Source organism: Bos mutus, chromosome 8 (genome assembly GCF_027580195.1).
Source record: "Bos mutus isolate GX-2022 chromosome 8, NWIPB_WYAK_1.1, whole genome shotgun sequence".
Classification (NCBI taxonomy): domain Eukaryota; kingdom Metazoa; phylum Chordata; class Mammalia; order Artiodactyla; family Bovidae; genus Bos; species Bos mutus.
Window position 1 is genome coordinate 94,266,950 of NC_091624.1, and position 27,945 is coordinate 94,294,894.

Consider the following 27,945-nt stretch of genomic DNA (forward strand, 5'->3'; position numbering starts at 1 on the left):
TTTAATTCCTCAACCTCCAACTAGTACCTGGTGCTTGAATATCTCTGGTCGTCCAACCTCCTTTGAGTTTCATCACTTTTTCCTGATTCCCTCTCTGTGTTTCATATCCACCCTCCCAAAAAGAATGACCAAAGCAAAGGTATGAGAATAAAGAATGGGAAGACAATTACACATCCTTTATCACCACCATGTTCTAACTGCCATCAAGAGTTCTTTTACTTTTAATTTAATTGTATTTTGTTAGGCCAAAAACATTTTGTACTGGGGTATAGCCGATTAACAATGTTGTGATGGTTGCAGGTGAACCATGAAGGGACTCAGCCGGACATGCTGCCAGGAGTTCTTGATAATTGTTTAGATCAGCACTGTCTAAAAGATCTCTGCCTACAAATCTGGTATACATGTTTGCAAACTCACACATGACAAGAACTCTACAAATTTTATTCTTCCAATAACCAAGATAATTTGCGTTAACAACTACAACTAAGATCATGGCATCTGGTCCCATCACTCCATGGCAAATAGATGGGGAAACAGTGGAAACAGGGTCAGACTTTATTTTTCTGGGCTCCAAAATCACTGGAGATGGTGATTTCAGCCATGAAATTAAAAGATGCTTACTCCTTGTAAGGAAAGTTATGACCAACCTAGATAGCATATTCAAAAGCAGAGACATTACTTTGCCATCAAAGGTCCGTCTAGTCAAGGCTATGGTTTTTCCAGTAGTCATGTATGGATGTGAGAGTTGGACTGTGAAGAAAGCTGAGTGCCGAAGAATTGATGCTTTTGAACTGTGGTGTTAAGACTGTTGAGAGTCCCTTGGACTGCAAGGAGATGCAACCAGTCCATCCTAAAGGAGTTCAGTCCTAGGTGTTCATTGGAAGGACTGATGCTGAAGCTGAAACTCCAATACTTCGGCCACCTCATGAGAAGAGTTGACTCATTGGAAAAGACCCTGATGCTGGGAGGGATTGGGGGCAGGAGGAGAAGGGGACGACAGAGGAGGAGATGGCTGGATGGCATCACCAACTCCATGGACATGAGTTTGGGTGAACTCTGGGAGTTGGTGATGGACAGGGAGGCCCAGCGCGCTGGGATTCATGGGGTCACAAAGAGTCGGACACGACTGAGCGACTGAACTGAACTGAACTGAGGAGGCATTCAATTCTACAATGCGCATCCTACAATACAATTCTACAATGCATATCCCTACAATGGAGAATCATTTTCACAACTGATGAAGAGAGAGGTGGGGGAGTTGGTCATTTACCATAATGACTTTTTCATGATAAGCAGCCAGCATTTGTGATTATTTCCAAAGGCAGTGAGCAGGTTCAAAGTCTTACATTAGTGGACTTTAATTAGGAGTCGAGTTTGCATACATTTTAAATGTTAATCACTGTTCAGCAAGCCAGTGAACTGAGATAGGTCGCCAACAACCTACTCTCTCCAGAAAGAATACATCTTTTCCTTTTTTGTTGAGATGTAAAGTACCATGGGGCAGGGGCACAAAATCCTATTTCTCAAAAGAAAATGGCAAACGACAAGCAGAGTTCAGAATGATGACTCAGAATCCTGGGACTTGAAAATCTCACTGCTCTTAGCTGAATTCTTATAACATTCCACCCTACCCCCCAAAATGTGGAACAACACATATTGTCTATAAACTCCATTGATTGTTAAGACTCTTTGGGAAGCTCTGAACCTAACGTGAGGCACAGAGGCAAATGCAGAAGGAGAGTTGAAAATTCCTGACCTAAAATTAGTCTGAACTGGATCTGAGCAGTTCCTCTGAATAGGGAACTCTCAATCTGATCCATGACCCAATTTCACTTCCGGAGAAAATGAGAAAACCAAAGACAGATGCCACAAAATGGACAAAATTGCCTGTTGTTACACAATTATGTTTATCTTATTTTTCTGGTATTAAATGTCCTTTATTTTATAAAATAACTTCTTAGCTAATCATGTGTTGTTTGTTTTTAAACAAGCCCTTGCTTGGTAACATTTAAAAGTTGGTGAGTCTCCTAAATTTAGGAAAAACACAACTCCCAGGTAGATGGATGAAATTCTCAAATCTGGGGAAAGCTGAGGCAGGAAACCATGCCATATAGGTCTGCAAAAGACCAGCGCCCTGGCCCTGACTCTGTTGTTTTGTGATCTTTCTTTTCTGCCCAACACGATGTTTAAAAGTCAATATTTCTCCATTTCCTGTCTCTCCTTTTAATGAGAAAGGACAAACTCTTGAAAACAAAAATGTACGCAAGGTTCTTGAGACAGAAATTATTTCCTCAAAGTGCTTTAATCATGCTGTTGAAAACCACTTCCTCCAGTAGCCTAATCACATAAATCAGAGTAAAAGGTTAAAGACAAAGTTCAATTGTGCCAGACTGCCTGCAATGGTTTCTCAGAAATGGATTACATCCTATTAAAAGGCAAAGTCATTCTGCTACCATTGGTATGCTTAGATGGTCTCTGGCTTGTATTACAGTAACTTCACATCCAGATCACGAGCATGGATGTTTGGTTTGAAGGGTTCTTGTTTAATTTCTTATCCACACTTGACTTAAATCTAGACAATGGGCAGAACTTCCATGAAGTTCAAGACTTCCAAACCACCAGAACCAGGTGGCAGCAGCCAGGTTTCATAAGAGGATAAGGATAGTAATACAATCTAATTCCATTACTTCTGCCTTGATAAACTCATAAATACTATCTAAAGCAGTATCATTCCATTATTATTCAGGGTTCCCATACATTGGACTTCCCAGGTGGCCCTAGTGATATAGAATCTACTTGCCAAGAGATGGACTGTAAGAGATGCCAGTTCAATTTCTGGGTCAGGAAGATCCCCTGGAAAAGGGGGATGGCAACCCACTCCAGTATTCTTACCTGGAGAATTCCATAGACAGAGAAGCCTGGTGGGCTACAATCTATGGGATTGCAAAGAGTCAGACACAACTGAGCATCTGAGAACTCCCAGATGCTAAGCATTATGAATAGTTTCTCAGAAACATGATTTGTTTACTGAATAAATATAGTAAGTTAATTATGGAGTGTATTACAGTGAGATTTTTGATGCAAACTTAGAGTTACCTAATTCTCCTGAGCCTGACTTTTTTCATCTATAAAATATATGTTTGGCCTGAATAGACACTTTTATCTCTGATCATTAAGCAATTATTTTGTGCCAAGTACCATGCATGGTACATCACAAATATCATCTCATTTAATGCCTACAATAACTCTATGAGTTGAGTACTGTTATTAGCCCCCCACATTTTTCCAAGTCCTTTACATGATTTCACTCCATTCTTCACCAAACAAAATAGACTGAAGCTGCTTCAGGTAAATACAACTGCTCTTTCCCCAAAGCTCGTCTACTGCTTCGATGTGTTAAACAGTTTTGTTTCACTGGTTTTAGTTCTATTTTTGTGTTCCTCTTTGGTTAATTGATTGGTTTACCTTTCAGTGGCATTGCAATTTGCATCTCAGCTCCTTACAATTATAAGAGGAAAATTAGCTAGCACTTATTAAGCACCAATCAAATGGCACATGCTTTCTAAATATTTTCTCTTATCCTAACAACAACCCATTGCCCAATTTTACAAATAAGGATAGTCTGAGATGCTAAATAGACTGCCCAAGACCACACAGCAAGTCTCTCCCCACCCCCCACCCTCATAAGTATAGCTGACTTATAACAATTCAAGTATACAGCAAAGTGATTCAGTTACATATGTTTTTTCAGATTCTTTTTTATTATAGGTTATTACAAGATATTGAATATAGTTCCCTGTGCTATATAGTAGGTCCTTATTGTTTATCTACTTTATACATAGTAGTGTGTATCTGTTAATCCCAAATTCCCAGTTTACTCTTCCCCTCTTCTGTCCGTGTGTGTGTGTGTGTGTGTGTGTGTGTGTGTGTGTGTGTGCGTGCGTGCATGCACTCGCTCGGTCATGTCTGACTCTGCGACCCCATGGACTGTAACCCACTAGGCTCCTTTTGTCCATAGAATTTTTCAGGCAAGAATACGGGAGTGGGTTTTCATTTTTCCTCCTCCAGGGGATCTTCCCAATCCAGGGATCAAACCCAAGTCTCTTGCATCTCCTGCATTGGCAGGCAGATTCTTTACCACTGTCGCCACCTGGGAAGCCCTTTGTCCCCTTTGGTAACCATAACTCTGTTTTCTCTGTCTGTGTAGGCTCTCTTTCTCTCTCTCTTTGGACTGGTTTACCTTTCTTTCCCACTAAGCCCTACCTCTTATGACACAGCTCTTTGAGAAAACACGTTGACGTCTGCATCCTTTCTTTCCATACAAGGATCACTCATTTCAAGAAAAGAAACCAGAAATTAGTTTACACAGATATTGAAGCTGTTTGGAATTGGTAAGTTCATACATATTTAGAAAGGAAAGACAGCTAGTGTTTTCTTTCTCAGTTCCTTAGGTTGTTTATGACCAATGATCTGCTATTCAGCAAAAGGAAGACACCAGGGCAGCTGCTATTCTGTGAACAGCAAAACTAAGTTATCAAAATATGTTTTTAAAATCTTCTCATTTAATCTGAATTGAAAAATGAGAAGTGTGTCTACAAAAACTTGCAGTTAATGACTGATGCATCACACTTGTGATTTTAAACAATGATTTCTTTTATTCTTTGTGGCTTTGAGCAAAGAGCTTCTTCATCTATGTTACACTTCAAATGGTACCCAAAATTCCAGCTAATTTATTACATTTTTATTACAAATCAGGACATGGAGTGAAAACTTTATTAATCAATTCATCTATTTGTCTAAGATTAGTTGTATAAATTCAAATCTGAATATGTTTCATATAGCTTAGATTTCCCACCTACACCAGACCCTACTACCAGAGCTTCCTTATCTGTTATTTGTCATGATTCCTTTTATATCCCTCAGTCTCCTCTGTGACTAACGAGCCACCAATTCTTCAGGCTCTGAGTATCCTTTCCACATCAGAATCTTTACTTGTTTTCCTAAGGCATATTTTATTGTCCCCATTCTGGATAAAAAGCACAAAAAAGCAGAATTTCTTTAATTTTCTCCAAGCTCTCCCACTCAACAGGCAATGAATATTCACAAGCCATATGATTCAGCAATCCTACTGCTGGTTAGGAAATGAAAGGAAATGAAGACAGAATCTGGAAGAGATTATCTGCACTCCCACATTCACTGCAGAATTACTCACAACAGCCAAGATATGGAAACAACCTGAGTGGCCGCCAATAGATGAAACAATAAAAAAGATGTGGTGTATGTAAGCAATCATTATACAGCCATGAGAAAGAAGGAAATCCTGCTGTTTGAGACGACATGGATGGAACTTGAGGGCATTATGCATGAAATAAGCCAGACAGAGAAAGATGAATACTACATGGTATCACTTATATGAGGAATCTAAATAAATAGTCAAACTCATAGAAAGCAAAGTAGAAAAGTGGTCGCCAGGGGCTGGGGAGTGGGGGAAATAGGGAGAGATTGGTAAAACTGTACAAATTTTCAGCTATAAGAAGAATAAGATTTGAGGAACTAATGGATAACATGGTGATTATAGTTAATAACACTATTGTATCATTGAAATTTGTTGAAAGTAAGACTTAAATGTACATGAGGAGATGACTGTGTTAATTAGCTAGATGGGAAGAAATCTTTCACAATGTTTATCACATCACGTGATATATACTTTAAGTATCTTACATTTTATTAGTTGATTATACCTCAAGAAAGCTGAGCAAATACCTGCTATATGTGAACCACCACATGAATAGTTACAAATGATGTTAAGATTTTTACAAGATAAAATGTTGCACTCAAGGAGCTTAGCATCTACCAATCAATCCGACTAAACAAACTGGTTTCTAACTGACATAGAGTTCTCCTACAGAGAGAAAATTAAGCACATTATGCTAAGAAGGAAGTCTTCCTTCTACAAAAAGATTCACTGAACATTTCCTCATGTACAATATGAGCAGATGTGCACACAGCTTTTGGGAGAACATATTTGTTACTTTCACAACATTGGAAAAAGTTGAGTAGTGTTTTTCTGTTTTCCAACAGTAAGAGTTGATATTATGACATAAATTCTTGAATGTTATTTGTTTTTAGGCAAAAAGTGGCCTTGAAAGCAGACAAGTCATTTATTGTAAACTTTTGTTAAATAGTATTGAGAATGATAACCACTTTTCCTTTTCCCAAAGCCTCTCTCTTTTTAATAAGCTTTTGAAATATGTGTTAAAATGTGTATTTTTATAGACTATCAATTTAATGTGACCATTTCCATATAAGCTGTAAAAACTACAAAACTGTTATCACAATCAATACAATATCAAGAAACAAAAATGAGATCTAATTATACTTTACTGTAGTCGTATATCCCCTTAATAACATTCATAAGTTATCAGTTACATAATTAAATGCCAGAGGTGTTATCAAAAATACATTTTAAGGTCTAATTAACTGATAATAATTATGGTTCAATGCTAAGTCTCCATGATAATTAGTGAGACATTAGCAGAGAAAGTCTGCTAGTCTGAAAATTATGAAGCTATTCCTCACCTGTTGCAGCATGGATGGAGTTCTGCCTGCAAAGAAATGGCCTCAGCTTCTCAGATTGGATTCAGAAAGAAAAAAGTGTGACTTTATATGTTGCTGGAATAAAATATCATTCATTGCTCAGGGATTCTTTTTCTAATTTTTAAATTTTAATTGTGGTAAAATAATATAAAATCTACCATCTTTATTTGTAAATGTACAGTTCAGTAGTGCGGAGCATATTCACATTGCTGTGCAACCAATCTCCTGAACTCTTTCACCTCGCAAAACTGAAACTAGACTCATTAAACAATTCTGCATGCTTGCCCGCCCTCAACCTCTGGCAAACTGTTTTACTCTATGAGTTTGACTACTCTGGGTAGTCTATAGATCCCTCGTTCAAGCGAGATCATCCAGTATCTGTCTTTGGGACTAGTTTATTTCACTTAGCATAATGTCCTCAAGGTTCATCCATGTTATATTTCAGAATTTTCTTCCTTTTCAAGGTTGAATAGTACTCTACTGTATGTGTACACCACATCGTGTTTATTCATTCTTCTGTGGATAGACACTGAGTTGGTTCCGTCTTTGGCTACTGTCAATAGTGTTGCAACGAACATGGCTGTACAACTGGACTCTGAGTTGATATAAAGAGACACATTTTCTGGTCCAAAAATCTGACCCTAACTTCAACCTCCAGTTGCCCCAGTTGCATTAGCAACGCATCCCCCTGTGACTGATGAACCAACCTTTTGAGAGTGGTGTACTTCCTCTTAGGAGGAAAGTCGGAAAAAATTCTAATATTTATTGTGCCAGTATGTGTTAGTCTCTATGAAAGGTGCTTTTACTTTCTATTCCTAATAAACCTTTGAAGTAGATATTAATCTCTCCATTTTGCACATGAGGACCCTGAGGTTAAGAGCTTAACAAATTGCCCCAATTTCAAAGCAGTAACAGGAAAAACAATTTTTTCCTCTGTCCTCCTATGTAATTGTATTGGGGCCTACAAATAAAACTAACAAAAGCCTGATTAACAGAAGAAAAGACATATGATTTTTATTAATACTTGTATACACAGGGGTTCCCAGAAAAGAAGTGAAACTCAAAGAAGAGGTTAGTCTGTGGGGCTTGTATAACATTTTAACAAAAGAAATGCAGTTTAGGCTTCAAGGGATATTAATGTTGGGGAAGTTACTCGGAAATATATGAGGGAACTATTGAAAAATAAGGGTTATTTTCATATAGTCTGTTTATGCACACCTATCTCAGTTTCCATCTCTAATAATAAGAGAGCCCTTCTCTTCCTGGTAATAATAAGAAGGGAAAACTTTCACAAAGGGACACTCACAAAACTTTCACAAAGACATTAATTGGCTTTTAACCAATTAAGAGAGGGCAGAGAACTCTTCCTGCATCTGTTGATTCTCACAGTTGCTTTCAACTCAAAATAACCCTCAATATAAATGCCAAAGTGGTATGTTTAGGGGTGGCAACTCTGATCCCCTTCAGTAGTAAACACTGAAGTGATGTTAAAATCCAAGTCTTTGGGGCTCTATATCCCGTGTACTTTCCCCACTACATAGATTAATTAATACGAACAACTCTTCCCGTTTGCAGTCATAGAAACAAAGTATACCATTTGAGGGGGGTCATTCTCCCTATCAGAGATTTCTTCATTTTATCTGCTCTGCCATTCCCATCCACTCAGTCACCTGCTGCTATGAGTCTAGCCTTATACTAGATCCCAGTAGCCCTGGGACTTCTTTGGAGGGAATGATGCTAAAGCTGAAACTCCAGTACTTTGGCCATCTCACACGAAGAGTTGACTCATTGGAAAAGACTCTGATGCTGGGAGGGATTGGGGGCAGGAGGAAAAGGGGACGATGGAGGATGAGAGGGCTGGATGGCATCACTGACTCAATGGACGTGAGTCTGAGTGAACTCTGGGAGTTGGTGATGGACAGGGAGGCCTGGTGTGCTGCAATTCATGGGGTCGCAAAGAGTTGGACACAACTGAGTGACTGAACTGAACTGATACCTATAAGAAGCTCACAGCCTAGCTGGGAGGAAGTACTAAAGAATCTCAAGGGAGTATGTCACCACAGACACATGAGAGTATCTCAGACTCACACCCATCAAGTCGGTGATGCCACCCGGCCATCTCATCCTCTGTCGTCCCCTTCTCCTCCTGCCCCCAATCCCTCCCAGCATCAGAGTCTTTTCCAATGAGTCAACTCTTCGCGTGAGGTGGCCAAAGTACTGAAGTTTCAGCTTTAGCATCATTCCTTCCAAAGAAATCCCAGGGCTGATCTCCTTTAGAATGGACTGGTTGGATCTCCTTGCAGTCCAAGTTAGGGGACCTGAATTATGATCCAGTTCATGTATCCTCTGCTGGACACTTCACCTCTCCATCTCTAAATGAATCTGGACTGAAATTCCTTTAGACCCTAAATTCCTGACATGTCATTGCAGACATACAAATAGGTGTATATTACATGTGGCTGAAAGCAACTTTCTTAAGCCCTCAATGTCTTTGTGTCCTCATTTGAAAATGGAAGGTTGAATACATGTCTTGCAAGATCTGGAGGAAATTAAAAGCAGTACTTCCAAAAGACAGTCAGGAATATACTCTTTGGTACAATAAATGGTAGCTAGAATCACAATAGATCTGCAGGTAGATTTATCAAATCAACAACTTTGCAGGGTCAAGGTAGTGATCTAACAATGTGCTTCAGGTGAGATTTGGAAACTTTTGTTTCCCCTGGAAACAAAATAACCCTATTAAATATAATTTGGTTCTTTTTCCTTTTGTGGGAATTAATGATCCCTCTTCAAATGCCATGTTCCATCTTTAAGGAAAGCATCCAAAGATTTCAGAGAATCCCCATGGGTAGGAGGGGTGACGTAGTATGAGTTCTGTGATTCCTCAAACCCAGTTGGTAATCAGATCACGGATTCCTAGCCCAGCTCTCAGAAGGACTCTGATTCAGTAGGTGAATCTGTGGTAGGTAGCCTTCCAAGCATACCTGGACCTTCACCCCCTTTGACATCTGGCTTCCACCGCATGCCAGGGTCCAGCCATACTTTCAAGAGTAGTTTTCTGAGTAATTCCACTTCTGGGTATACATCCCAAAAGAAATGATATCAGTCCCTCAAACAGGTGAACATCCATGTTCACAGCAGGTTTATTCACAATAGCCAAAATGGGGAAGCAAATCAAGTGTCTCTCAACAGAGGAACGAATGAACAAAATGTGGTCAATACATACCATAGAGTATTATTCAGCCTTAATAAAGGAAGGACCACACTCTGGTGGTCCTGGGGTTAAGAATCTGCCTGTCAGAGAGTAACATGGAAACTTACATTACCATGTGTAAAATAGACAGCCAATGGGAACTTGCTGTGTGACTCAGGGAACTCAAATTGGGGCTCAGTAACAACCTACAGGGGTGGGATGGGATGGGATGGGAGGTAGGAGGCAGGTTCAAGAGGGAGGGGACATGTGTATACCTATGGCTGACTCACGGTGATGCTTGACAGAAACCAACACAATTCTACAAAGCAATTATCCTTTGATTAAAAAAATAAATTTAAAATTTTTAAAAAAAGAGTCTGCCTGTCAGTGCAGGAACACGGGTTGGATCCCTGGTCTGGGAAGATCCCACATGTCAAGGAGCATCTAAGCTCCTGTGCCACAACTATGGAAGCCCTCACGCCTAGAGTCTGTGCTCCTCAACGAGAGAAGCCACTGCAAGGAGAAGCCCACACACAGCGACAAACCCACCACAGCCAAACCAAAATAGAAAAATAAGCTTTAGAAAAAAAGAAAGGACATTGTGCTATGCATTATAATGTGGATGAAACTTAAGGACATTATGCAAAGTGAAATAAGCCAGTCCCAGAAGGACAAATATTGCATAGTTACACTCAGACAAGGTATCTAGACCAGTCAAACTCAGAGGAACAGAAGGTATAAGGGTGATGGTAGATGCCTGAGGCTGGGAGGAGAAACAATGAAGAGTTACTGTTGAACGGGTATGGAGTTTCAGGTGGGGAAGGTGAAACATCCTGGAGTGGAATGGCGGTGGCAGCTGCACAACAGTGTGAATGCACTTAATGCCACAAACTGTACACCTGAAAAGTGGTTAAGATGATACATTTTATTCATTTTTTTAATTTTTCTTTTTTAATGTGGATCATTTTAAAATCTTTATTGAATTTGTTACAATGTTGCTTCCGTTTTATGGGTTTTTTCTTATTTTGGCTGTGAGGCATGTGGAATCTTAGCCCCCCAACAAGGGATGGAACCCACATCCCCTGCATCGGAAGGCAAAGTCTCAACCTCTGGACTGCCGGTGAAGTCCCAAGATGGTAAATTTTATGTTCTATCTCATTTCAGTTCAGTCATTCATTTGTGTCTGACTCTTTTCAATTCCATGGACTGCAGCATGCCAGGCGTCCCTGTCTTTCACCATCTCCAGAGAGTGCTCAAACTCATGTCCATCGAGTCAGTGATGCCATCCAACCATCTTGTCCTCTGTTGTCCCCTTCTTCTCCTGCCTTCAATCTTTCCCAGCATCAGGGTCTTTTCCAATGAGTCCGTTTTCTTTGCATCAGGTAGCCAAAGTATTGGAGCTTCAGCTTCAGCATCAGTCCTTCCAGTGAATATTCAGGACTAATTTCCCTTAGGATTGACTGGTTTAATCTCCTTGCAGTCCAAGTGACTCTCAAGAGTCTTCTCCAACACCACAGTTCAAAACCATCAATTCTTCATCATTCAGCTTTCTTTACGGCTCAACTCTCACAACCATTCTATTTACTACAAAATAAATAAATAAATAAACTAGAGTGGTAGGGGAAAAAATGGTTTCTGGCTAGGGGAAGGGAGAGACTTATTCTGAGGATCCCATAAACTAGGTTGCCTTCTAAGCACTGGGGAAATGGTTACTTTTCTCAAAAAACACATGTACCTTCTAGAGAGAGAGGAACTGGACTATTTGAATGAATCAGACAGACAGTGAAAAAACTCCTCCTCCATAGCAGCCTGTGGAGTCAGAAACGGGAGCCATCAACTCCTCCAGAGAAGGCTAGACACACTTTATTTACGTGTTGATTTTTGGCTTTGTTGGGTCTTTGCTGCGGCGTGGATTTTTTCTCTAGTTGTGGCAAGTGGGTGTGTGCATGCTCAGTTGTCTCCAACTCTTTGCAACCCAGTGAGGGAAGCTGAAGTCATCTCAGGAATATAGCACAGATGCTGATTCTCTTCCGAAGGTCTGACTCTGCTCTTATTCGCCTCCTGCCCAGTGCTTTCAGAACCAACACTGCGTCCTCCCCTGCTCCAGCCGCTACCCCATCTTCTCTGCTTCCAGGTGCTTCATCTCCTGTCCTGACATCCTAGTTTGAACTTCATGAGCACCAGTTGACTGACACTTTACAGAGGACTGAGAAATTCTTCGTCAGTCAGAGGTTAGGTCTTTTAGGAAAGTCTTCGCTTATACCTATATTCTGTGGCTCTTTTTTGTCTTGCTTTGCTTTTTTAATATCATCCACTTAATCTACTGTAGAAATATATAAAAGCAGATAATAAAAGAGAAACATATCTCCTCCAGCTGTGCTAATTTTGGTCATCCTGTACATTACGTCTTTTGTAATGTTGAGTAACTTGTCATGTGCCTATCGATCATTTGTATATCTTCTTTCAATAAATGTCTATTCAGTTTCTTAGTTCATATGATAGCTTGATTATTTGCTGTTGTGGTATATTTTTGTTGAGCATTACAGGTTTTGTATTTATCTTATAGCTGGATGTTTATACTTTTTGGTCACCTCCATCCTGTATTTCCTCACACCAATTCTCTGCCTCTGGTAACCACAAGCATGATGCGTGATTTTTGTTTGCTGTGAGTTTATTCTGGTTTTGGATTTCACAAATAAATGTGATCATACAATAAAAAAAAAAGAAAAAGAAAAATCACCTATAGAAGGTTGGATGGCATCACTGACTCAATGGACATGAGTTGGAGCAAACTCCGAGAGATAGTGAAGGACAGGGAAGCCTGGCAGGCTGCAGTCCATGGGGTTGCAGAGATTTGGACATGACTAAGCAACTGAACAACAGCAATAATCCCATCATCTACCTCCAGAAATACTACCTTAGTTTGCGTGGCCAGCTTCACTGTGTTTTATCTTGGGTGATGGCACCTTTAGATGTTTGTGAAATGAGATCCCAACATTCACCATCCCGCATACACATGCGCAGTTCTCAGCCTCAGGTTTCTAAAAGGCAGGATCCCTAGAGGGGCAAAAAGCAGAGTCAACTGCTACAGGGGCCAGGAGCCTGAAATTGAGGACAAGGCAAGAAAAAAATGCCATTTCCTGCAACCCCTATGCTTCAAAGCCCACTGCCCTCCCCACCTCTTATATCCATCCCTCCAAACACAATGCTCTGAAATCCCAGCCCTTTGGACTACACCCACCCTGCCAGGAATTGGGCACTGTGCCATCCCAGCAGACGGGCTGGAGAATAGGTAGTCGATGTTGATTTCCTGGGACAAATAGGAGCATCAAGTGTGGATGCTGAAAACAGGATTCCTAGGTGAGAATTTATCCTTCAACGCTCAAATCAAGACAGACACAGTCAGAATTCTAGCTGAGGGACAAATTCATTCTGACCCAAGAGGAATAGCTGTCAAGTCTAGGGGAAAAAAAAACACATCTGTTGAGAGGGGAGGGCAACAGTGAGGCCAGGGGGCTCTCCGGTGGGTTCCCCTTGCATTCTGCAGAATCCATCTTCAAGCCAAAGCAAGCTTGCTCAGCCCAGGCGGCATCTGGTTAAGCAGCCATTAGAATGCAGAGCTGCACTCGCAGGCTCTCCAGATACATAGAGTCCATAACATTTGGGCTGCAGCCTTAACTCATTATTTGCTATGAAAGTTTATGCAGTTACAAAATTAAATGAGAAAAGCACATTAGGAAGGGTTTGAAACCTACTTAACTCATGCTTGACAACAGCAAAAGAGCACAGCGTAGCTATCAGCTTAGCAGTTCTCCTTTCCAATTTAAATCATGGCTAGACCTTCTGGGAAGTTCCAAGCAAACAGGAGCCTCTCACACATGCTAGGTCCGCCCCCAATGGCCCGGGACCACTCCCCGCATCACAGAGGTAAGCCGGCCCTGTCTGTAGCAATGCCTCTTACAGGATGTTGCTGGGGCCTCTGCTCCTGTGCCCACTTTGCAAAAGTCTCAAACTGCTGTCTACAGGCTCCATGGGGTCATTTTAAACAGGGTCTGGAAATTCCCATTCAGCCACAGATTAGGCCTTTCTTTTTTTTTTTTTTATTTTATTTTTAAACTTTACATAATTGCATTAGTTTTGCCAAATATCAAAATGAATCTGCCACAGGTATACATGTGTTCCCCATCCTGAACCCTCCTCCCTCCTCCCTCCCCATACCATCCCTCTGGGTCGTCCCAGTGCACTAGCCCCAAGCATCCAGTATCGTGTATCGAACCTGGACTGGCAACTCGTTTCTTACATGATATTTTACATGTTTCAATGTCATTCTCCCAAATCTTCCCACCCTCTCCCTCTCCCACAGAGTCCATTAGACTGTTCTATACATCAGATTAGGCCTTTCAATAAAACCTTTCCTTTACTAAATCCTGGGTCAGCAAATTATGGCCCCCAGGGCAAATCCAGCCTCCTATCTGTTTTTTCCTCCTATCTTTTTACTGGACTACAATTGCTTTATGATATTGTTAGTTTCTGCTGTACAGCAAAGTAAATCATCCATAGGGAGGGGATATGGCTGGACCTGCCTCTCACCCCAACCCCCAGCCCAGCCTTCTAGGTTATCACTGAGCACCGAGCTGAGCTTCCTGTACTTTACGGCACTATTTCTACACATGGTACTATATATATGTCAACCTATACAGCTACATTCTAATACACACACTCTCTGGGATTACTTATACTTTTCTAAAATAAACCAGAAATTTTAAAATAACAATAACAGACAAAAGTCAAATGGAAACCCCATCCTTTATTTCTCCAATTCAGTTCAGTTCAGTCGCTCAGTCATGTCTCTTTGCAACTCCATGAATTGCAGCACGCCAGGCCTCCCTGTCCATCACCAACTCTCAGAGTTTACCCAAATTCATGTCCATTGAGTCGGTGATGCCATCCAGCCATCTCATCCTCTGTCGTCCCCTTCTCCTCCTGCCTCCAGTCCCTCCCAGCATCAGGGTCTTTTCCAATGAGTCAACTCTTCGCATGAGGTGGCGAAAGCCAGATTGTAGAGTTATCTCAGTTCAGTTCAGTCACTCAGTCATGTCCGACTCTTTGAGACTCCATGAATTGCAGCACGCCAGGCCTCCCTGTCCATCACCAACTCCCGGAGTTCACTCAAACTCATGTCCATCGAGTCGGTGATGCCATCCAGCCATCTCATCCTCTCTCGTCCCCTTCTCCTCCTGCCCCCAGTCCCTCCCAGCTTCAGAGTCTTTTCCAATGGGTCAACCCTACTAATAGATAAAGTCATTGAAGCTGAGGAAGTAATAAGGTAGCGTTTATTGAGCAACTATTATATGAAGTAGTACAACAAGCAGTATTACAGGCATTTTGAGAAGTTAGTTCCAGCAGCACAACAAAGGCTAGTTTGGAGGCAGACAGATCAGCCAAGAGGTTACTATTAATATAATCATCAGGGCAATGGTAGCAGGACAAGAAAGGAGGGGAGACTCAAGTCCTCTGGTCAAACAAGAAAATGCAAAACCTGGGAATAAGAGAAACTGGCAAAAAAAAAAGAAATAAAAAAGACAAAGATATTTCCAGACTGAAGGAGTCAGAGAAGGTGAGGCTTTTTATCCAAGAGTCAGTGAGGACAGAGGAGGTGAGGGCACAAGATGGAGAGAGAACAGATGCTACTGAGAAAACCCAGACTTGTACAGTTTGAGAAGCTGCTGGAACCTTCATGTGGACCCAGGAGGTGAGGGGGATGAAAATTCAAGTGTGAATCTCACTAGCTAGTGATGTAGACTCAGGAGTCATTAGTATAGACGGGGAAAGAACATGGAGGATGACCTTGTTTCAAGAGTTGATGGAGGCACAGGAACCAACTGAGCACAGTGAGAGAAAGGGCAAGAAAAGAACCGGGAAAGCCTGGTGCCAAGGCAGGAAGAGGAGCAGAGGGTCTCCTGGGGCCACAGCACTAACGAGACCAAGATCAAGTCTGATCAATACTTCTGAGACACTCCGCCCGAAACCAGGCCAGGAGAGCAAAAGCCATACTGCAGAGCTGGAAGCCAGCAGACTGAAGAAGTGGAGTCCAGCCTGGAAGAGAGGGAGCAGGGAATTAATGGAATAGCCATTGGAGACATGAAGGTCTTAACTGGCCAACTTCGAGCTTTTTCCTCCACTGATTTCGCTGTTTTTGATTTTGACGTGCTCGAGTACTTGGGTCTTATCGTCTTATTTCTGCATTCACTCTCCTTCCTGACACTTGAGTTTGCCTAATCTGGTCTCCAGGTAACTGCACACCATAGAATTCAACTGCATTAAGGATTAAATAGGATTTTTGTGAGCAAGCTTCAGCACAACTATTTGTAATAACGACTATAAAGGAAGCTCAACTATTCAGGATGCGGTCTGCCTCAGCTTCTGTTCATAGAGGCTTAATTTATGTCTTTTCTGTGCCTTATGCCCTAGAGAAGGAAAGGGATTTCATTTAAAAGACTGTGTGCAAGCAAAAATAGTTTTTAATTTCCTGGTAAATTAACCTATAAGTATAATCATATCTTGGATTTCTCTTTCTCTCTTTCTCACACACACACACAGTAGACATTAAAGAAAGTTACATGAGTTGTTCTGGCTCTGGGATCATCATTATAAGTCTTAATAATATGGTTTTCAAAACATTTTTGTGTTGGCTCTGTAGCCAATCTTAACTGTAAAGATGATAAGCAGTTACTGCTATATTACAAATAAAACTTAACACCTGTCTCTGTCTAACCTGCTGCAGTTTATTATTATTGTTGTTGTTATAAGAAAAGGAAAAAGCAACCCTATAGGTATAACCCTTCACAGAAGAAAAATATCATGCTGGCAACTCATTATTTCAGGTTGTTATTATGTTAGATGATAGCTTCAAGGTATAAGGCACACTTCTACAATGATCACATTAAGGCAGAACCTCATTAATAATAGATGAGCTCTGATTATATCCATTCCTGATGTTAGTTTAATAACCTGTGGCATTTTTGCAACAAAAAATAATCATTTGAACCTTTTTTGCTTTTTTTAAAAAGTTATCCTTGCCATCTCTTGGTCCCAAGCTGTAGAAAACAGGCTGCTTTTGAATCAAGGAATAGTCTCTGATAGGAGTCTGTCTAGTGCCTTTTACTAGTAAGAATTGACATTTCAAAGAATAGTAAGAATAATAGACTGAATTTCTGGCCTTTTAGAGATGTAGGGAGAAAGGACTTGATCATTTTTCATTGTTGTGTGTCATGATTTGAGTTTTTTAATAGAACACATCAGCTTCTGCATTTACACCAGGCTCAAATGCCTTGTATTTCCTACCAGCACATTTGATCCAGTACAGCTATGATCTGGAAGGCTTGAACAGATATTCTGTATAAAGTACCTAGCTTGTTATTTGACATTATCAGAAACTTTATTGTTGTTTTTCCCAGTTTTTGTTCAGTTCATCACCTCTTACACATAAAAGCCTCATGCGTTGGGCTTAATAACGGCCTCTCATGAAAAGATCTCCATATACAGCAAAAAGAACTTTGCAGAGATGAATAAGAATCTTGAGATGGGAGATTGTGCTGGATTATTCAGTTATATCTGTAATTACAAGGGTCCTTACAGGATGTGCCTTGAAAGTGAAGGAAGGATTTACTTCACTTAGTATGGTAATCTCTAGGTCCATCCATGTGGCTGTAAATGGCATTGGTTCATTCTTTTTTATGAAGGAGTAAAGAACCCAGCTGCCAATGCAGGAGACATAAGAGATGCGGATTTGATATCTGGGTCAGGAAGATCCCCTGGAGGGGGGCATGCCACCTACTCCAGTATTCTTGCCTGGAGAATCCCATGGACAGAGGAGCCTGGCAGGCTACAATCTATAGGATCATAAAGAGTTGGACACAACCGAAGCAACTTAGCACACATACACGCAATATTTCATTATATATATAGCAGACAAAGACAAATGTCATATCACTAATATGTGGAATCTAAAAAATAAATGATACAAGTGTAGTAGAGTCACAGACTTTGAAAACAAACTTATGATTAGCAAAGGGAAAGGTGAGGGAAGGGATAAATTAGGAGTTGGGAATTAACATATACATTCCTCAATGGCTCAAGAAGTAAAGAATCTGCCTGCAATGCAGGAGAAATAGGAGACACAAATTCAATCCCTGGTTCAGGAAGATCCCTGGAGACAAAGAAATGGCAACCCACTTCAGTATTCTTACCTGGAAAATCTCATGGACGGAGAAGCCTGGCAAGCTACAGTCGGTAGGGTCACAAAGGGTCGGACACAACTGAGCAACTGAGTATGCATGCATATATAAATAGATAGTCAACAAGGACCTACTGTACAGCCCAGGGAAGTCTACTCAATATTCTCTAATGACCTATATGGGAAATGAATCTGAAAAAGAATGGATTCATAATATATGTATAACTGAATCACTTTTGCTGTATACCTGAAACTAACACAATACTGTAAATCAACTCTAATACAAATTAAAGATTAAATTAAAAAATAGAGTAAAAAAAAAAAAAAAAAACTTTATTACTTAAAAAAAAAAGTGAAAGGAGGAGCCACAAAGCAAGGAATTTGGGCAGGCACCAGAAGCTGAGAAAGGCAAAGAAACGAATTCCACCTTCACAGCCCTAAAAGAGCCAGCCCTGCCCACATCCCGATTTCAGACCCATAAGATTCACTGCAGATTCCTGACTTCCAAAACTGCAAGAGAATACATTTGTGTTGTTTAAGCCACTAAGTATGCAGTAATTTGTTACAGTAGCAATTGGAAAGTAATACACACCACATCTGCTTTCCTTTCAAAAGAACAAGAGAGAAGGGTAGATTTCAAGGAGCAGAGGAAAAGGAAATAGGGATTCAATAGATATTATTATAATCCCTGTGATCTTGAACAAAAGAAGATGTGCTTTAGTAAATCATAATTTTCCTATTGAAATATAATGGATTGGGAGGGGAGTTTGGGAGAGAATAGATACATGTATAAGTAGGAATAAGTCCCTTCAGCTGTGCACCTGAAACTATCACAATGTTGTTTGTTAATCAGCTCTACTCTGATATAAACAAAAAGTTAAGAAAAAAAAGAATACTGATTTGTGACACAGGGAACTCTGTTCAATATTCTGCGATAAGTCATAATGAAAAAGTATATATACACACACACACACATGAATCGCTTTTTATACAGGAGAAAATAACACAACATTGTAAATCAAACAAACTTAAATAAAATACATTTTTTAAAAAAAGAAATAAAATGCTTGCCTATATAGAAAGTTGAAAGGTTCAGGACAAAGAAAGAAAAATAAACAGCCGTTTCGAATATTCTACTTTTTCCTCCTAGTCTCTTTTGTACATGTATTTTTATATACCTGAGCTTATACTATCAGGGTATTGGAAATAACCGTGGAAAACAGGTCTTTGTTGCCCATTTTTGTAGATAAGGAAACTGAGGACCAGAGACATGAAAGTCATTTTGCCCAGTCATTCTGCTCATGAAGAACAGAGCCTGGATTACAACCCAGATCTCTCTTAACAGCAAACAAAGTTAGGAGATGGAGATAAAACTATGGAGGGTAAGGTCCATCCATTTTGACAGAGGCTAAATTCCACTCTTACTCAAGGAAGTCCCAAGTTTCCTGAAAGTTTGAGAATGAGGTGCTGATGTGACTCTCCAGTAGCATCATCTCCCTTTATCCTAAACTGACTCTCCTAACAGGCTAATGAGACCAGGAAGACATTAGGTAGTTGTAATTGATATTGAGAATGAGATGCATAAATTAAAATCCCCTATCAAACCAGCATCTAAACTGCTCTATCCATAGAGCTGAAGGGAGATTTTTTTTTTAAAGTTTTGCATCTTGGAATCCTCCAGAAAAAAAAGGCTTTCACATCCATAGATTCTGTTCATTGTGCTATCAATAACTACACGACTCTATTTTCTTCCACTTACGTGTATTTGCTTTGTCTTTTCAAAGAAAACTTAGAAAAGGAGAAAGAAAATGAAGAAAGGGAGGGAAGCAGAGGAAGGAGGGGAGGGAGGAAGGAAAAGAGACAGACAAAGAAAGTCAAGCTCTTTGCAATGTGAAAAGCTGATTAACATGTTCTCACAATTTTACATTTTGGTTGCATCCATAGGCTCATTTAAAAAAAATTATTATTCACTAAACATTTCTGTTTGTGTCAAACAATTGGGAATTGCTTGCATTGAACAGTTTAATGTCTCATGCAGTCAGTGATGTAGAGAAATTAATGTAAATGAAAATAAATTGGGTATTATGCCCAGTAGGAAAGCACCTCAGCCTGTATCCCTCATCTAATTCACTGCCTGAGCCAGGGTGCAGAACCTCTAAAGCAGTGTAATTTCCTCATTCGAAAGGTGCAAAATACAGCCTCCATTAATGGTCAATTTGAAAGATGTTTCATCTGGGGAGAGTGTCCACACCTCAGGAAGTACTGGGGAAACTGCTGTCCTCTATATGGGTTCTGGCTGGGACATTCATCCTGAAGGCAATTTGAAGAAAGAGACAATAGGCAATAAAGCTAAATCATTCCAGAGACATCAGAGGGCTGTCCTCCGCACCTGGGCGGTGGAGCTGGGCTGCAGCCCAGGCTTTTCTATCTACTCAGAGTACAATTCCCCCTCCTTCAAGGTCAATCCCCCTCATAAAGGGGAAAGGGCAATGGGATTGGAACTGAGATGAGATCTCCGACCCCCTTTGCACAGGAAGTCTGCAGCCACTGTGCTGCTCACATTTCTGTCTTGATGCATGTACCTATTCTTCCTAGACCGGGGGCCTGACTGCTCCAGGTCATCTGACTACCTGGTTACTATGCATGAGGATTCACTGTTGCTTACGTTAGGACCCAAGAAGATGACGATGGTGGTGATGATGACATTATGACAAGGATAGAAGCTAGACTTGGTTTATCACTTACCATGCACCAGTTTAAAAGCCATATATATATTTTTTTCTTATTTAATACTCCAATCAATCCTAGGAGGCAGGCACTATCGCCATCGCCACCCTCTACATGAAGAAGCTGAGACAGAGAGGCTAAATAACTTACCTGACACAGCAGCAGCTGGTAAGCGGAGGAACTAGAAACCTAGCTGGCTGTCTCCAGTCTTCAGCCAGTAACTCTTCTGCCTCTTTTCCATTTATAGTTGTTAACCCTCACAGCAACCCCTAGGACAGATAACGTTATCTGTGGTTTATAGATGAGGAAACTTGGCTCCGCCCAACTCACTCAGCTTCTCACATTTATTTATAATTCCATAGGGCACTGGTTTGCAAACATTTTTCTTCTGCTGAAGTCTTCCAAGAAGGGGAAATGTATCGGAGGCTCAAAGCCAAACAAAATTTTTCAGTTTGGAGTGAGCAGTCACTCTTCACATTCCCACTTGCAGCAGGGGAACAAAATCATCTTTGTTCCTTACATACTACTTATCATAATTCCCAATCATCTGATATCATTGTCTGATACTTATTCTTTGTCTATCCACATAACTAGTCTGTAAGTTCTATGAGGTCAGGAACTTAGTATAGCTTACTCATCTAGCAATGCTCTAGACATAAAGTAAGCTATCAGCAGCTATTTGTTGAAATGTGCAAGTTACTAATACTTTTCCCTTAATGCCATTATGGAGCAAATCAAGATATAACAGAACTTCCAAAAACTAGAGAGTGGAGGGAAATGTTAAATGAGGTTCTCAATTGATTGAGATTTTAGTTCACTTCTATTGCTATAAATCACTTTGCAGGGCATGATTGCCACTGAGGGCTTCCTGGGTGGCTCAGATGGTAAAGGTGAAGAATGCACCTGCCAATGCAGGAGACATAGGTTCGATCACTGAGTCAGGAAGATCCCCTGGAGAAGTGAATGGCCTCCCACTCCAGTATTCTTACCTGGAGAATTCCATGGACAGAGAAGCCTGGTGGGCTGCAGTCCATGGGGTTGCAAAATTCAGACACGATTGAGCACACATGCATGCATGCTGCCACTGTGGGGAAGGAATGGTGACTTAGGCCATAGACACGGGCTCCAGCCACTCAGCACAATGGTGCAGGAGAAGGGATGAGAGGATAAACCCAACAAGCGTCTTGGGAGATCAGCAACCACACTGATGCACAAAGAGGCTATCTTCTTTAATTCTGAAAAGTGTTCCAGAGCATACTGGTAAATTCCCAAGAGAAACTGAAGTAGCATTTTCTGAAACATGTCGATGTTTCAAAGGTTTATATCAGGAAGGTCTGCTAAAAAAATTAAAGAAATCATGAAAGTAATGTCAGTAAATTTGGCTGGATCAAGTAAATACATAAAGTAGTCACAAATAAGGGAGAAGGCAATGGCACCCCACTCTAGTACTCTTGCCTGGAAAATCCCATGGATGGAGGAGCCTGGAAGGCTGCAGTCCATGGGGGTCGCTGAGGGTCGGACACGACTGAGCGACTTTACTTTCACTTTTCACTTTCATGCATTGGAGAAGGAAATGGCAAACCACTCCAGTGTTCTTGCCTGGGGAATCCCAGGGACGGGGGAGCCTGGTGGCCTGCCATCTATGGGGTCACGCAGAGTCAGACATGACTTAAGTGACTTAGCATTTTAGCAAGTAGGACAAACACTATCAAAAGGTCACCCAAATTAACAGGAAAAACTCTCAGTAGACAATTCTGCAATGGGATTAAACACAGTTCTCTAGAGAATTCTAGTGAAACTAATTCTCCATTAAATGACTAATAAATATAAAGCTGTTTAATTTCACTGGAAAGTAGAAGAATTGTGACTTTAAAAAAATCAGGCAATGCCAATTTTTGAAAGTTAGATTTACTGAAGTATAATTTACATATAGTAAAATTCATCCTTTTCAAGATTATAGTTCAGTGAGTTTTGACAAATATACACAGTCATGAAACCATGATCAAAATCAAATGACAGAACATTTACATCATCCCTAAAAAGTTCCCTTGGACCCCTTTCCTGTCAACCCCTTCCCTTATCTTCAGACACTGATCTAATTTTTTCCTTATAGTTCTTTGTTTTCATTTAATTTACATCATATAAATAGAATAATGAAGTTAAGTAGCCTTTAGAGCCTGGTTTAATGTCTTTTTTAGTCTGTCAAATCAGTAAAGATGTAACAGGTAATATTAATGTTCGTGAGTGTGCTCCAACATAGCTCAGTTTCGTTCAGCTCAGTCGCTCAGTCGTATCGGACTCTTTGAGACCCCGTGAATCGCAGCATGCCAGGCCTCCATGTCCATCACCAACTCCTGGAGTTCGCTCAGACTCATGTCCATCGAGTCAGTGATGCCACCCAGCCACCTCATCCTCTGTCATGTCGGACACGACTGAGCGACTGAAACTGAATAGCATTAAGATATACAGTGGGATTTACCCAATCCTAGGAATTTCCTTGCCAAAGGTTCTGAATAGTGACTGGCTAACTTCTATGAAAGCACCTTAAGAATGAACAAGGGATAAGGGCAAATACTATATGATTTCACTTGTATGAGGTGCCTAGAGTTAGTCAAATTCAAAGATATACAAAGTAGAATCATGGTTTCCAAGGGCTGCAAGTGTGGTGGGGGTGATGTGGAATTACTTCATTCTTTAATGGGTAAAGAATTTCAGTTTTGCATGATGAAGAGAATTCTGGAGATGGATGATGGTAATGGTTGTACAGTATAAATATACTTAATACCCTGGAACCGCACACTCAAAAATAGTAAAAATGAAAAGTTTTATGTTATGTGTATTTTACCATAATTTTTAAAAGGGAATGAAATGATCAAATAGGTGAGTTATGGTCATATCTTATAGGCCTTGGAGATGAATTTCAGTATCTTCTCTTTTGAGTGTTAAGTGCTTGTGTTTAAATCAACTTACGAAAAAAAAGAATTATTATTCTGTTGCAAACGATCTAGTGTCAGACACCACAGTGACATACAGATGAAACTGTCAACATTTGGGCTCAAGAAGCAACTAGTGTCCCACCATCACGTGGCTTAAGCTGTCTCTCCTGCGTAAGTGGACACAACTGGAGACAATTTAAACTGCACTCCCAGAGAGAGAAAACCCCTGATACCCAGCCACCTCACACATTTACAGCTGGGAGGTGACCGAGATCACCCAGCCTCGTTGCTCTGAACACGAGGCACAACCTTGCCAGTGTGAAAAACATTCTTTTCTCTACGTGCATCCTCTGGGAAGTTTGCAATTCAGCATTGGCGCTAACCAGTACAACTTCTGGCTCTCTCTGCCAGGCCAGCTCATTACTGGACCACCTGAGAGAAAGTTGCTGGAGGCATCCAGAGAGAAACTGGCTTGTCTCTCCTCATCATCTTACAGCCAAGTGCTTAGAGGGAGCTTCACTGTGGTCCCCAAGTTCTACTTGAAAACATCGATTGTGTTTCAAAAAAAAATCAGTAGGACAGAGGAAAGAATTTCATTGGTAGCTAAAGTAGCATGTCCAAGGGCTGGAAAAAGCACTGGTGGAGTTAGGGCTAGTAAAGGATGAAGGAAGGAGTGTGCACGCCCGATAAAGTTTTTAAGCCACACAGAACTGCAGCTGGGCTTTGGTTATCTTTGCATGGGTAACAGTGTGGCATACAGCTCTTGATTACATTTTCTTTGATTTCTTTATGCCATGCGATCCCTGTATATCTTATAATTGAACTCTAAAAACTCCACGCAGACACTCTGCCAAGTATACAAGAGCAGCCATAGATAAGCCCTACAAAAACTCTGTCTAACATTGATGACTAAGAGAAAAGTATTTCACTGACTTCTTAAGAATCCTCATAGAATTAAGGCTCCTTATAGAATTAATGTAATCATCTGGTGGTGGATTAGCATTTTCTAAATAAAGGAGCAAGTCCCCGCAGGGATGCAAGACGTGAGGTAGTGATGAATTAGTGTTTCATTTAGGCTTTGCAGTGAGTGAGAAGCTTAACATACCTGTTCTTAGTGTGCTTGTGCATTATTATTGTGATATGGTAACAGTGTTTTGAGAATTATTAATTGCAGGATATTGTGGGAACCTATGTATACCAGCTCCTCTAATCCTTAAAACATTATCAGGTCAGTATCACTCCTAGTTCATAAATGAAGAAATCAAACTCAACATGTTTAATAACTTGTCCAGGATCACATTGTTAAGAAATACCAGATCTGTGACTCAAACTCACATTTCTCTGACCCGGAAAACTCAGTGTTAATCATCATGGTTCAGCAAGCCTATGTCTTTGTTGGATTGATGAAGTCTTGAGGGGCATGCCACTCTTTGACTACTTCTCTCAAGAGGCGTGTAGACAAAGCTGGATGCTGGGAATGTATAAATTTTATCCTTCAGGCAGAACAGATGCCCAAACTTGAAGTTCCGTAACATCCACTGACCACGACAGGCTGTCTCATCAGAAGAGGAAATGGAAACTTCACTAAGAAGTGAGTTCCCCTGTTTTCAACCTTGGCTTTTGAAGCCTTCTTCAAAGGACTATTGTTTGAATTGCATCAGCTTTAAGCAGGGATTAGCATATCTGGGTTCAAATTCAAATTCCACCACTGGTTAACTTGGCCAAGTTGCATAATTCCCTGAGTCCCGGTTTTCTTATATACAAAATGGATATCACACTGATGTAAAAGTTAAGCTCCTTTCTAACATTTGCCACTTAAATAAGCATGTCTGTATGGTTTCAGTTTTTATTTCTCTAATCACTAATTTTTCTAAGAACTATATCTTCTTTGGCAAATCGTCTGTCAAAAGTTTTTACACATTTTTTAAAACTTGGGTTGTTAGTTGTCTTAGCATTAATTCTTCAGAATTTTTTTTTTAAATAAATTCTGGATACTTACCAAGAGTAGGTGAGAACACAGAACATCTGGAACTCTCATGCATTGCTGGTAAGAATGCAAAATGGTAGAACCACTTTGGAAAACTGCTGGGCAATTTCTAGAAAAGTTAAATATGTACCTACAATATGACTCAGCCTTACCACAAAGAGGGTTTTACCCAAGAGAAATGAAAATGTGTGTCCAGTGATTTGTGTGTGAGTTTTCATAGCACCCTTATCGGTAACAGGCCCAAACTAAAAACAGCCCAAATGTCCATAAGCAAGTAAATGGATAAACAAACTGTGGCATAGCCATACGATGGGACATTATCAAAAAGGAAAGAAGTACTGATACCTGCTTACAATATGCCAAAGCTCAAAACAATTATGCTGAGTGAAAGAAATCAGACAAGAAAGAGTATGTGTTGCATGATCCTGCGCATGCTAAATCACTTCAGTCGTGTCCAACTCTGCAACTCTAAGGACCATAGCCTGCCAGGCTCCTCTGTCCATGTGATTTTCCAGGCAAGAATACTGGAGTGGATTGCCATTTCCTTCTCCAGGGGATCTTCCCGACCTGTGTTTCTTATGTATCCTGCATTAGTAGGCATGTTCTTGACCACTAGCACCACCTGGGAAGCCCTATATGATCCCACATAAAGGATCTACATATTGCAATTCTACAAAGTGCAAATTAATCTATAGTGACTGAGGCAAATCAGTGGTTGCCTTGGGCCAGGTAAAAAGCATGGGGGTAGGGGTTGGAGGGAAGGAACACAAAGAAAAAAGGAAATGTTCAAGGATGATGGATATATTCATTATTTTCCTCATGGTGATAGTTTCCTTGATAGATAAAATGTATCAATTTGTGCTCTCTAAATATGTGTAGTTTCAGATCAGATCAGATCAGTCGCTCAGTCGTGTCCGACTCTTTGCGACCCCATGAATCGCAGCACGCCAGGCCTCCCCGTCCATCACCAACTCCCGGAGTTACTAGTCCCTTATCCTAAGAACTGCCCCTGATACAGAGGAGGAGCCCTCTGTAGTCATACCTGGACCACGTGACCCTGCCTTCCTGGCCAGAGTTTGTACATCCGATGGCAGGTCACTAAAGATGAGAATTACAGACATCAGTATTCTAGAAAAAAGATCCATAATTTCCTGCTTCTTAGGTCTCTGACATTGTCTGGCTCCAACCCATCCCAAGATAGATTGTCTTAACTTCAGATTTCAGAACCTGAGTGTCCTGTCAATAAATTCCTTCTATGGTAACAGGTGTATGTTATCTTCCACCCTCAGAAAGAAATGAATTTGACACTTAACTCATTGCACTGATATTTCTTGGACTTCCCTGGTGGCTCAGATGGTAAAGAATCTGCCTGCAATGCAGGAGACCCAGGTTCAATTCCTTGGCCACAAAGATCCCCTGGAGAAGGGAATGGCTACCAACTCCAGAATTCTTGCCTGGAGACTTCCATGGACAGAGGAGCCTAGCAGACTACAGTCCATGGGCTCACAAAGAGTCGGACACAAGTGAGTGACTAACACTTCCACTAATATTTCTTACGCTTTCTATCACAAATGGCCACATCTCTATTTTAAAAACAGAGCATTCAGCTGGCTCTGTGAGTGCTTCTGGAGAAGGCAATGGCACCTCATTCCAGTACTCTTCCTGGAAAATCCCATGGATGGAGGAGCCTGGTAGGCTACAGTCCATGGGGTTGTGAAGAGTCAGACACAACTGAGTGACTTCACTTTCACTTTTCACTTTCATGCATTGGAGAAGGAAATGGCAACCCAGTCCAGTGTTCTTGCCTGGAGAATCCCAGGGACGGGGGAGCCTGGTGGGCTGCCGTCTATGGGGTCGCACAGAGTCGGACACGACTGAAGTGACTTAGCAGCAGCAGCAGTGAGTGCTTCATCCATCCCTTCATTTAACACGCTTTGGCACAAGTGATGGCATGCTGTAGGCCGGGCACTGTGGCAGACATTTGCATATCTGAATCAAATCCTACAACTGCCTATGCAGCCATCTGATGCTCGCAGTTGAGAAAGCTCAGGTTCAGAGCAGTTCACTTACTTGCTTAAAGTAGGAGTCCCTAACAGGGATTGAGTCCTACATACTAGGATTTGAGCCCAGTCCTGACTAGCTTCAGCACCACACTTTTTCATTATCCACGCTCTGTTCCCTGGCAGTAGTAAGACCCAACATGAACTGAGCTCGAAGTGACTAGACAAGCCACTGTAGTGGGCGGCTTCAGGAGCCGGGGATCCCAAAA